The 12,837-nt window shown below is 47.9% G+C and overlaps 1 protein-coding gene across 5 annotated transcripts in view; it reads right to left on the bottom strand.

The window, feature by feature from the left end:
- SLC8A3 (solute carrier family 8 member A3) overlaps positions 1-12,837 on the bottom strand; it is a 114,519-nt gene that overhangs the window by 41,311 nt on the left and 60,371 nt on the right. The window contains exon 1 of one of the 5 annotated variants that reach the window (XM_055717022.1): positions 4,450-4,691. The exons of the other annotated variants lie outside the window; for them this stretch is intronic. The gene's annotated coding sequence lies outside the window, so the exon portion shown is untranslated. Of the gene's footprint in view, positions 1-4,449; positions 4,692-12,837 lie in introns of those variants that run through there. 5 annotated transcript variants of the gene reach the window in all.

The raw sequence follows: 12,837 nt of genomic DNA, 5'->3' as shown, positions 1-12,837 counted from the left end.
CAGTGCAAGGGAAGAGCTAGTGCAGCACATCCTCGATCAAAGGAGGCGCCTGGACTGTGGTAGCTCAGCACTGGTGGGGAACGGAGCAGTTGGCCACGTCCACACCTTCACTTAGATGAAGGCCAAATTCGGTTTAAAATTACAGCACAACTCAATACCATTCCCCATAACATGGAGTTAAATTATGAATGTCACATAGTGACAGCACAGGCCTCTTCCATTTCAAGCTCCTTAGGTTAACGTACATTTCCTAATCAGAGGAACTGCCGTAACAGAGATGTCATCACATGGGCCTTGCTCTGCCAGCGTCCTCCTTTGCAGCTCCAAGAAAGTTCACTTCTGTCCCTGCTTGTAAAAGGGGAACAAGTGCTCCTTTGCCTCTGAAGCACAGCGTAAGCATGAATGCGTTAATATTTCATGACACTTTGAAATTATGGGGGAGAGAACGTTTGAAATGCATAAATAAATAGAAGCAAGGTTTTTAAGGAGAAGTAATATGCTTTACTACCTCAACTAGTATTGCTGTATGAGCTTCTGAGAATAAGGGATTTGTGCCCAAAACTTACTCAGTTTCAAACTTGGGATTTCTGTTTAAGTCTGTAAAAAGGTTTGCATTGCCTCAAATTGCCTTTTCCTGGGAACTCATACAAATCAGCTAGGCTCATACTTCCTCTCCCTAGAGACTCTGCTGCTCTCATACCCTTAGGCCATCATAGTTTACAACAATATAAATAGCTAACTAACTTTTCATTTAAAAGAAACCAACCCAGCCAGCATCCTCATCAGCTTCTGGAAACACTTCAGCTCTCCACCACAGCTCTGCCTTCAGATAGCCTAAGATGCAACCTAAAATATTTGCTGCAACAATATATTCCACCATAATTGTAGCTCTAGTCATAGGGAAGGCAGTAGAGAGATAATTTGTCCTATAATCACCTGCCTTGCTACAGAAGGTCATACAACCTGGTGAAACAAACACTAACTTATAGGAAATGGCAAGATGTAGAACTTAATATTAATAGGCCAAACCCTTAAGACTGTTCTTGAACATCTGTTCAGTCCTCGCCAGGACCAAGGAGAGCCTGCCTGAGAAAAGCTCCTGTAAAAACTGACCTCAGTTTCACAGCGAAGGGTAGGTGATAGCTTCTAAGAAACATGAAGGTGCTCCTGGTCTTTTTAAAAGAGCAAGAGCCCAGGCAAGCCAACCAGGAACATCAGAAAAGCACAGTATGTTTGGAGACAAGCAGTCACGCTGCAGGAACTGGGACCATGTAAGCCATCAGACTCACCTGCAGAACCCAGGGCCCTGCCCTGGAGAATGGGAGCAGAGAAGATGCCATCAGAGGGGGCATCCCAAAGCACCACACCTCTCCTGCCTGCCCCGCTCCAGCCAGGCTGCTGAGCGCTGTCATTCCCAAACTCAAAATCTCGCTTTACTATATATACAAAATAAGGCAATGGCTTTTTGGCCCCAAAGCAACTCTGACAGGCCCTGCACAGGGGTTGTTTTCACACCTCACAGTGAGGTGGAGAACTCTGGCACGTTTCTGCCTCAGGCAGCTCAGCCACCTGGCCTCAGACATCCTCCATGTTTTTTTGTGTTCTGTCCCTTTTCAGGATTTCTCCTTAAGGATGTTTAGCAGGGCATTCTTCCAGGACGTTGGTCCCATCTTCCTCCTCTTCCCACCTTTCCTGGCTCCACTCCCAGCAGCTCCTGTGTGAGATTCTGGATCCCCAGGAGGACAAATGTGGGACCAGCCAACAGTGCAGAGGCAGGCAGAGCTGCCTGTAAGGGGGATGAAGCTGTCAAGAGGGGACAAGCTTAGCTTCCACGGACCTTCTCTGTCTGCTGGCAGGAGGGTGTCCAGCAGCATGACACCAAGGCAGGGACATGTGGCACGTAACCCAAATGAAGACTGGGGTCAGCTCAGCTCCTTACTCCATTCAGGAGCCCTGCTGTGTCCCCAGCTCTCACAAACCAAAAAGTCAGCAGATCTGTCAAGAATGATAAAACCTAGCCATGGGCCCTTAGACCTCTACTTGTTATCAGTTATGAGGCTTGCTGTGAACAGGAAGGCCACAGCCATTTCTAGCAATCTGGCCTCTTACAGGACCCTTAACGTCCTAATGTCTCAGACACTTCCACGTGTTTACCCTTGCAGCTTGCCAATGAGAGGGGAACCAAAGGAAGAACAAAGGCAGGAGCTGTGGCTTTCATCCGCAGTGCCCAGCGGGCACCAAAGAGCTCCTTGCCACCAGCTCCTATGCAGGGAGAAGACCCTCCCTTAGACAAGGGTTGCTGTAGATGGCAGCTAGGGATGGAAAAGGATGCCTGAACACTGCCAGGATCCGATGCCTTCAACTAGAGTGTCCAGAGAAACATAAGCGGCTGAAGCTCCAGCCACATAAAGCAGACGTGTGCATAGCTCCCCATGGCTGCACCAGGCCAGCTGGAATGAAACCCTCTGAGGGGGGGCCACATCGGCTCCTGGACAGAAACCCAGCGTAGCCAGGACTACCACAGCTGGAGCTGTACTTATTGCACGGGCATGTCTTTAAACGTACCAGCTAAGAACTAGGCAGCTTGCTTCTTGTCTGGAGCACTTAAAGCTGGGCCCAAGGCTTGGATAACGTATTATGATTTCAAACCACTTGCAAGTGTATCTCTACTACTTTACTGCTCTTCAAACACTAATAACACATGGAAAAGGAGGAGTCAAGCTTTGCCTTGTATTTGGCTTGATTTTTGAGAGCCAAGATTTTGAAGACAAGAGTACACCCAAAGAAGTCTTTTGTTTGTTATTTTTTCTTATGAATAGGCAGACAATCTGGTGTGCTGGCTGCAAAGTGAAGTCTGTAGTAGATTACACCCTCCTTGCAGGCTGCTGTTGCATTTAAATCAGACAACAGGAGAGGAAAGAGCGATAATAAGATCGCTGCTCCATTATTTTTTTTTTTGCCCCCTCCCCATACCCTGGATTTTAGAGAACAAGCTAGAGATGAAGGCTGTGTTAAAGCACACATAACAAGCAACTCTGGTCTGCACCTCATGTGTAAGTGATTCTCTCATCTGAGTCCTGACCATCTCTGGAGAACAACCTGCCAGATGTACCAAAGGTGACAGATTTGCAGTGCATGTCTTGGATAAAACCCCATCTTCTGCATAAGGTAGCTAAGAGATGATGCCTAGGCTGAGCCTTAGTACCCTACACGAAGACATTTATAGGCAGAAGAGCCCTGTTACCTATTGTTTTGTGAAAGGGAAAGAAAAATAACCTCTGTGGTGGAAGAGGAGGAAGTATCAGACAAAGACTAAAGCAGCAACAGCAGAAAACCTACAGGCTGGGTGAGAAACAGGATTTGGTCTGTGCAAGTATCTGGCTCTCACCATGTTCTCTTATCTCAGCCAGGCCAATCCTGGGGCTAGGGACTGAGGAGGGGAAGATGTGCTTTTGTCCTTTCGGGTTTTGTTTTTCAACCTAACTGCTCAGGTTAAAAGGGGCACCATACATCTAAATTGTTAAAAGGAAAATTATTGAAGCCCTAAAGACGACACTCCCAAGTACTCACACCAGATCCCACATTACTGCTAGTATGCCATGCTCACTTCCCCCCCCCGCCCCCACATTAGAAATGTAGCCCCATTTTCTGAAGAAGCTGAGCACAAAATCATCAAAGAGACCCTGTCTGTTAAGCTCAATGGGAAGAAAAAAAACCCTTACATAAATGCAGTGAAGTTGTGTCCACTCCTACATACACCCAAGGAGCCTGCCATGCTCCCTAAGAATAACTTCTGTTTGTCGCAAGGTGGATCTGCAGTCTCTTTTCTCCCAAGCCCCAACAAGACAGGTGCAAGGCTGAGTTTATTGCTCTGTCTGGTATCTTCTCATTTGGCTCTAATCCCCTCCAATATATATGCAATATTTCAAATGCTCTTGCAGAGATGGGGCTCTTGTGAAGACCTGACATTTTTATAGCCCTGGCAAGCCATCCATTTCTATTTAATTTAGTTCTTGACACAAATAAATATATGCACCAAGATTTACATATGGGTAGACTGGCCAATATTTTCAGACTTGCATGCTGAGGGCTGCATCTGTACTGCAATCACTGCCATAACTATAGGTGGTGTCAGGCTACTCATGTTTGCTATCACCAGCTAAATTGGAGGCTGCTAAGCAACATAGCCACAGCAGTGAGGAACTCCTCACAAGCTAAAAGCTACCTACAAATCTGAGGAAAAATGAATTTACTGCATTGCTCTCCAAGCTACCACAACTGTTTTAAAACTCTTGGGTCTCCTTCTACAAGCTGCACTCACAGCACAGACATATCCAGAATTAGAAGCCTAAAACACAGGCTTCATCCTCTTCTGCACCCCAACCACACCCCAAGACACTGCAGAGACACACAGCTCCTGCTTCCTCTTCACATTTACAGTCTTCTTACCTCTGACAGTTTTGGCTGTAGCTCCTCCAGACTGCTTGCTAGAGTACACAGAATCTCTACCAGCCCTGGATGGAGGATCTCCTTAATGTCAGGAGATAGCTGGTGCCTATGCTATCACAGCTGCCTCTATTATCACTGCAGCAGGGGAAGGGAGGGCTGGTGCAGGCAGCACTTGATCTCTCCCCAGCTGGTACCAATTAGGGCAGCCCCCACCTGGGCTATCAGGTGAAAATCAGCCTTCAGAGAAGTGGTAGGAGTGTTTATGCAACCTATCCTCACCCCAAAGAGCTGTGCTTGAACTCTTAGTGGGTGCTCTGTGGGTTGGTATTTTCATTTCCTATCTAGATATAAGATTGTTTCTTCACAGAGCTGTGTTGTGGTCCCAACTGCAGAGCTCCAGGGCTACAGGCTGGAGTTGACTTCCCTTGTTAGCAGCACTGAAACGGAAAGGGACAAAAGCAAAAAGAGAGAGCAGGTTCAGGAGGCTCATAGCTACAGGGAAGATGGGTACCTAAGTGGTTTCCGAGGAAAAGCGCCATACCGGCTTTGAGAAAACCAAGGAAATAGAGCTCAAAGCTGTGAAAGCAGAAGTTTGATCAACACACTGCCTCCTTCACCTGCCCTGTGCCCCCATCTGCTAAGCCTAGGACTCTGGATGTAATTCCAAAGCCATGCCACCGTGATTCAGAGCCGCCCTCCTCCCACAGCTCCTGGGCAGCAGCCTTGCCTGGGATGCTGGGCACTGGCATGCCTGACTATTAGCAACTGTTTCTTTGCTTTGTGACCTTTACTGAGCACAACAGTGTGGTGGAGGGTGGCCACCTGACAGATACTTATTTGTTACAGAATGTTTTTACCCTGGCGTAGATGAATGTAGTGAATGAGACTGAAACTGTACCTGGGAAGGAACAACCGCAGGCACCAGTACATGCTGGGGGCTGCCTGGCTGGAAAGCAGCTTGCCAGAAGGAGACCTGGTGGTCCTGGTGGTCCCAAAGTTGACCACAACCCAGCAATGTGCCCTTGTGGCAAAAAAGGCCAACGGTATCCTGGACTGTATTAGGAGGCATATTGCCAGCAGGTCAGAGGAGGTGATCCTTCCCTTCTCCTCAGCACTGCTGAGGCCACACCTAGAGTACTGCATCCAGTTCTGGGCTCCCCAGCACAAGAAAGATACAGACGTAGAATCATAGAATATCTCAAGTTGGAAGGGACTCATAAGGATCATCAAGTACAACTCCCTGCTCCTTGCAGGACATACTGGAAAGAATCCAACAAAGGGCCACAAGGATGATTATGGGACTGAAACATCAATCCTATGTGGAAAGGTTGAGAGAGCTGAGACTGTTCAGCCTGGAGAAGAGAAGATGCAGGGAGATCAATGTATATAAATACCTGAAGGGAGGGTGCAAAGAGGACAGAGCCAAGCTCTTTTCAGTGATGCCCAGTGACAGCAGCAGAGGGAACGGGCACACACTGAAACACAGGAGGTTCCCTCTGAACATCAGGAAACAATTTTTTACTATGAGGGTGACCAAGCACTGGCAAGGTTGCCTGGAGAGGTTGTAGAACCTCCATCCTTGGAGACAGTTAAAAGCCATCTGGACAACTGTCTGGGTAACTGGCTCTAGATGGCCTTACTTGAGCAGGGGGCTTGGACCAAATGACCTCCAGAGGTCCCTTCCAGCCTCAGCCACTCTGTGATTCTGTGATTCCATGAATAAGCAGGATGCTAAAATGTTAAATGTTCTAGTAATAAGCAGTGTGAGACTCCTCCCTCCAATGGAATAACCATTCCCCAAAGAGCACAACAAACCAGAAATGACCCAGCAATGGTAGCATATGCTGGGAATACCGTGAGAAAACTATTACAAGCAGAGTACGTGCAAGCTGATGCTGTGTCTGGAACTCATGCAATGGCCTGTAAGACTCAAGCTGATGAAAGCAGTAACGTCTCTGGGCTGTGAGCTTGGTTGCACTGGCCCGCATGTGTTTGTTTAATCAACACATTAGTACCTATCTCCTTCAGTCCTAAAAATGCCTGCTATCCTACTGGATAAACACAGGGAATGGCCTCCCTCCTGCTCACTTGATTCAATGACGTGTCCACAGGGGAAAAAGGATTGGTGACCCCTGTTCTGAGACCGATTAAACTACTGGCTAGAATTCCATGAGCAGGTTAAAGGAAATTACAGCCTATCCCTCTCTTCTGAAAGGAAAAAATACACCCTGCTTGTTATGAAGGCTGAAAATTGTTCGAGAGAAAAGTCAAACCTTGCACTCCTGGGACCTTGAACTAGAACGGCCAATGCAGAGTGGTAAAAGGATGCTAAATATTTCAGTGACTGAAAGAACACGAAGGCCAAGTTATTAAAAATCCATATGGCAGACAGTGGCTCTTAGACCACGGTCTGTGGGGTGGCCTGCAGAGCATCCCTACGTGGTTGCCAGACTGGCTGCTGTCACAATGGCAAAGCATCTGTCACTTTTTAAACAGTGACCTGTCCTGCTCTTTCTACTCCTGTCTAAGATTCACAGAGTTTCCCAAGACTATTTTTGACCAGCTGGGCTAAAAGAGAGCCTGAGCCTGCCTGTCTGCACCAGGCTCTCCTGCGGCTCCTTTTGATGGCTGATTTGAAATGTGGAAAGGGAGCAACAAAAAATGCCAGGCAGAGGACTACAGAACATACAAGGAGCATTGCAACTCATCTGTCAAATGGTCTGTAAAGAACGTGAGCCAGCAGTATAAGCGTCGTGTTGGGCAGGGTGCTCTAACCAGGCAGCTGTGCCCACTGTTCAGAGAAGATTTTCACCTCATACTCTTCCTATGACGTTTGCTAGTATTTCCTTCCTGGATAATTAGCCCTGGCATTGTATTTACCTCAGGGAAAGAACAGGGTCAAGAACTGAGAGACTGGAAGAGGAAAGGAAGATGATGGGGAAGCTAAAAATGTCAAGAACATCAGCTCAAGGAAATTCCCAGTTGCCATCTTGGTGGATGATTTTCAAAAGCAAAAGAGGAATTCCCCAACCCCCTTCATTTTCAGCTCACTTTGAAGAGCTCCCTTACACAGTTATCTTGAATAGATGCATCTCCGATAGAAAAACCTGACCTGAAATCTTGTAAGAACAAGGTCTCTTATGTTTCTTTAACTTCAGGGCCAGAAAATCCACATGAGCAGCCTTCATCTATTCAGGGCCTGCGAGTGCCTTCTAGCCCTTCATTAAGCAACATGACTAACGCTTGCCACGTGTGCTCTGTTATCACTCCCGTCCTCCCTCTGGGCTCTGGATGCAGCACAGAGTTTTGTCTTGGTAGGGTTCAGTGGTTTTCTTTTTCCAAGGCGCTTGCTGCTGTGTGGTCCTGTCAGCCGCAGCAAGCCGCAGGAAGGCACCCTGCACTTAGAGAGGAAGGGGGCCGTGTCCGGGGAGGTCCCCTGCTCCAGGGTGAAGTCACTCCACCGCCTGGCACAGGCTGCGCCTGGAAGAGCTGATGTCACAGCACCCTGGCATTTACAGCTCAAGCCTGGGGAGAAATAACTGCAAGCACCGTAACATGTTATTGATCCCGAGCATGGGATTAGTGGGATGTGCCTCTTGCTGGAAGAGAGGACACCTATGCCTGACGAACCAGATGATGTTCCAGGACACTGTGCCAAACGCCCCATGTGCCCAAGCACAACCGGCAATGGGTTAATCTCACCTGGCACATCGGAACAGTCCAGCTTAAAGCTAATTAATTCTTGAATCTCCTTTCTGATGCATGTAGTTTTAAATCAGGCACCTAAATGAAGTCAGGGCTGTTAAGAAGGGGATCTATCTGCAGGTAGCATGTAAAGGGGTTTGTTTCTTTCTTCTCCGCATGGGCAAACAACATTATGAAAACCCCAGCTACTCTGATTCGGTGACCGGAGGCACTAGGTGACCTTATCTCTCAACCAATCTTTGCAGTGGCTCTGTCTCCCTCCCACTCTGTGCTAGGGATGGCAGAGCAGTGCCGCTGGCACGCACAGTGAGTCAGCAGACCCGCAACTCCCCTATCGTGGAAATGCTCCTGCTCCCATGGCCTCACTGCTTACAGTTTTGCAACTAAGATGGGGCACCCCAGATTTGACAAAAAAATTGCCTCACAAGGAGGCAGGTCCTCTAATGCAGCCAACATGCCAGTCGAATCTGCACTGGCTGGGCCAGGGTGTGCGTAGAGAGTTGGTCCCGACTGCAGGCAGCCTGCGGGAGCATCACTGCGGGCGCCCCTCTGCAGCCTCCAGAGAGATGAAGGTGGGATGGTCACGCAGCATTTCTGGGAAGCTGAAATTGGTCAGTGAATGAATGGTGGCTTTTGCGTTTCTCAGCCCGTGCTCCTGGGAGTAAAATGTTATTATAGCAAGGAAAAAAACGCCACTCTCTGAACTTCTGTTGCTAGCATCTGAACTGAACCCTACTCCTGAGATTTCAAAGGAGCTTCTTGAGCTTTTTAACTTTTCACTGCTCTTTGCATTTCCACGCCTGGACAGTGAAAAGGCTAAGCAGACTAACACTGTTTTCACAGTGTGCAGATTGTGATCGGCATCATCCCAGCAATGCCAGGCCTCTTGAACTTCCAGCCTCAGCCTCTCTGAAGAGGCCTGAACTCGTTTAAACACTCCAATTCTGGCTACTTTTAATCAAAACCTTTGAGATCACCTTTAAGGCTCGCTGCCTTTGTTCCACAGCCAGGAGCAGATCCCACGCCTTTATGCCTCTCTGACTTCAGCCATAAGCAGCGGCTCTTTTCAGACTGAGCAGCACTACCCAGGAAGGACCAAACCCAAGGCCTCGGTATGTGCTTTGTAAGGTACCAGCTAGTCCTGCAATAATGAGGCCTCCACTGCATTTCCATCACAGCTCACCCACTGTGCATCACTGGTCCTCTAATGAGGATGTTTCTGAGAGAAGGTGGGCTGAACTCTGCCCTGTCACTGATGGTGGTGGTGTGGCTCTTTGCCTACATCTCTTGACATCCCCTATGAGGTCTGGATGCCCCTCAATGGAGTTAACTCCCCTGATGGACTTCTGTCATTTCACCTCCTCTCCACGCTGGCAACCAGTGTTCTTTACTGGCCACTTACCTTCTCACCAACAAAGACGTCACCAGGGAAGCACACTCCTTTGTATCTTGCATAGGAGGTGCCGAGAGTCTCATAACACCAATTCACGGAAATATTCACCACAGAATTACATTTACTACTTCCAAGTAGTTTGTACTTGTTCTTAATGACTTTGCCCACGCAAGGAAATGTAGTGGTTTAATTAAAATGGGGTTAAAGTCCAATAGGCTTAAACTGGTGCGAACCACAGTAGAGACACAAAGTAGAACCCCAGCCTACATATATGTTTAAAGAAAGAACATAATCAGTTAAAAATTTGTTCCTTGGTGTACAAACAAGCTACACGGCTAATCTAGTATTAACATCCAGATTGCAAAAAGCGATAACCTGCGTAAGGGCTACCTGTGCTACATCTGACTGTGGATCACCCTCTTAAATTTGAACAGCATATTATGATCACTGTTAGTGGAAATGGCTCCATAAAACATAAAAATATTAAAATAGTGCCATCAGTCTTTAAAGATCCTGATTATACTTTTGAAATTCATATTGGTCTCAGAATTTGACCCTACATATCCATCCCCTGCTGTAAATTCACTCCTGAAATCAAATCTGTCAGTGGCATGGACTTTAATTTGATCTTGTGACTCCAGTATTTGCTACTATGCTAACACATTACATTCTGGACAACATATTAAGCCGTGATATAACATTAGGGTCACACAGACATGAGTAAGAAGTAATGTGAGAGTCAATGATTGCCCCGATCCTTTGCTGCTGCCTGTGATTTGAGTTATTCATGTTCTGCAAGGGCAGAAAGATGATACGGATTTCTGCTTAGAAGCCTGAACCGTGGTGTGATAATCAGATGCCAAAGGTTAGTTTTAGTCCAACACAGAGGTGACTCCTGAGAAATCACCCAGAAAACCCCAGTCCAGAGGGTTAGGGTGGAAAAGAGAGAGAGATGCAGCTGGTGTTCAAGTACAAGCACCCCAGCAAGTTGCACGTACGAACCTCTGGCAGCTCATAAAAAGCAGTCATCTGCACATACGCCTACTCATCCCTGTGGTACAGACTTCCACATAAGAGGTAGTGCTTCTTTATAGTACAAATGATAGGTGTGGAGATACACACAGCAACGCATGCTAACAGAGTGTACCAACATTGATACCTACATGCTTAAACATCATCCTCACCAGGAGACACAGGATCTCCTGCCTGCCCACACTGTTTCCTCCAGGAGAGGATGTGTCAGCATGCCAGCCTGCAGTGCCTCTGGTGGCAGTATCACCCACTGATAGGTGAAAGATGGGACCAGCCTGGGTCGGGGGTGGGTGGGGTTAACATTAGGCAGAATATCTTCTTTCCTCCTTGTTGATGCCCAGGAGGCCAGGATGAAGAGGAAAGGAAGGGAGGAAGAGGCAGGAAGTAGAAGGACCCTGGATCCATCATACCAGGTGGCCTCTGCAGACTTGGCCTTGGACAAGATGGTGGGAAACTTGTGTATTCAGGAAACCATCCATTTGACCTAAGGTCTGAGGATTGAAACCAACAGCAGGGGAGAAAAATGGAGTCTGTGAGGTCTTTATGGTATAGACCCATCCATGCTGCAGTTACACTCAGATGGAAGGGCTGAAAGACAACAGCTTGGTACCACTGTACTGATGGTAAACTGTCTTTATCTCAACCTACAAGTTTCCTCACTTCTGCCCTTCCGATTCTGTCCCCCATCCCACCTGGGGGAGTGAGTGAGCAGCTGAGTGGGGCTTAGCTGGCTGGGGTTAAACCACAACAACCTCACAAGGGGAACAGCATTTGATTCCCACAAACAAAAAAAAAAAGATAGCTAAGAGGAAGCCTTGTCCCCAGCATCTACATCAGACAAGTTTGGGCAAAGCTGGATTATTAATAATTCCAAGAAAAGGCTTTCAGAGGGCTCCTTCCATAAACTTTCATCTGGGATACCTGCCCAGGAACAGACAGCACTCATGCATATTCTTCCCCCATCACCATTTATTTTGGACTCCTCTTTGAACAACCTATCCTCAGTCACCCAGACAGCAGAGCACTCACAGAGATAACCATGGTGATTTTTCCAGATGCAGAGCCAAACCTACTAGAAACTCAAAGAGACTGCAGATCTCATGCTTTGATTCCTTATTTCAGAGCGAGGGTGCTCAGATCTGGATCTAGAGTGGACAGAAATGCAGGGCTGTTGATCTGTGGGTTGCTCTTGTTGGGCCAGCATGTGACTACATCGGGTCACTGCAGAGTGAAGCAACCCTGGCTTGCATGGCACTGGACACAGTGACTGCTGGAGATCTGGGCCAGGCACTGAGGGACAAACCTGAGAGCATTCTCTGGAGCATTTGGCATCTGGAAAACTAAAAAAAAAAATCTCTTAACAAGCTTCTTGCTAGCTGCTCCCTCCCAGACATTTTTGGCTCTCATAAATGTGAAATAAGACTTTTCTATAAAGATGCAGAAGATGCAGCTGGCAAAATCCTTCCTTGAACATGGTCAGGGAAAACTAAGGAAAGGGAAAGAAAAGCCATTCCATGGGATGCTCTGGTCCTCGTTGCATCACCTACCACACAGGTCCTGGAGAAAGCTGCCCCACCTCCCTGTGCTCCAGACTGGCTGGCCAGTGAGACCTGCTGTGAAGGAGCAAGCTAGAAGCAGCCTCAGCAGAGCCTCCCAAAACCAGCTTCAGCGGGAGCCTTCATCGGGGAGCTGCTTTTCAGCTGAGACTCTTGGCCCCAGCCTCTGCCTGAGCTACACCGCAGGCATGTGCATATCACGGCTGTGCCTGGCTGCACACACCCCACCAATGCAGCCTGGACCTTGATCTGCTCACTACCCACCCCCATCCCTGTCTCACCACCATGGACCTCTCTCTCCTCCTGCACAACACAGATTTTCCATTGCCAGGCTGTGCTCAACCTGAGCAGCTGATGTTCACCACTGACATTACACACCACCAAGCCCTCTGAGTCCAGGCACATGCAGGCAGCTTGCTCTGCCTTCTGGGCATCAGAAAGCAGGACACTAAAACGTATATGGACACATGTGCTTTCTGCTGCATCCTCCTCCCACACGCCCTGAACAGATGACCACCCACAGCGCTGAGCCAGTCCTCGCAGCTTCAGTTTGATATTATTCATCCTGGTTTCCAAAGGTGATGTCCCATCTGGGAGCGGGCAAGTCTAACAGGTCAGTAAGGCATCCCATGGTGCCTTCAGGAAAGTAGAACATTCATAAAACTAACTGTGGAATATTGGCTGTACTGCACATCATCGCTC

The sequence above is a fragment of the Falco cherrug genome, chromosome 7 (genome assembly GCF_023634085.1).
Source record: "Falco cherrug isolate bFalChe1 chromosome 7, bFalChe1.pri, whole genome shotgun sequence".
Classification (NCBI taxonomy): Eukaryota; Metazoa; Chordata; class Aves; order Falconiformes; family Falconidae; genus Falco; species Falco cherrug.
Note: the sequence above shows the minus strand (reverse complement) of the source record. Positions and strands in the feature narration are given on the sequence as shown.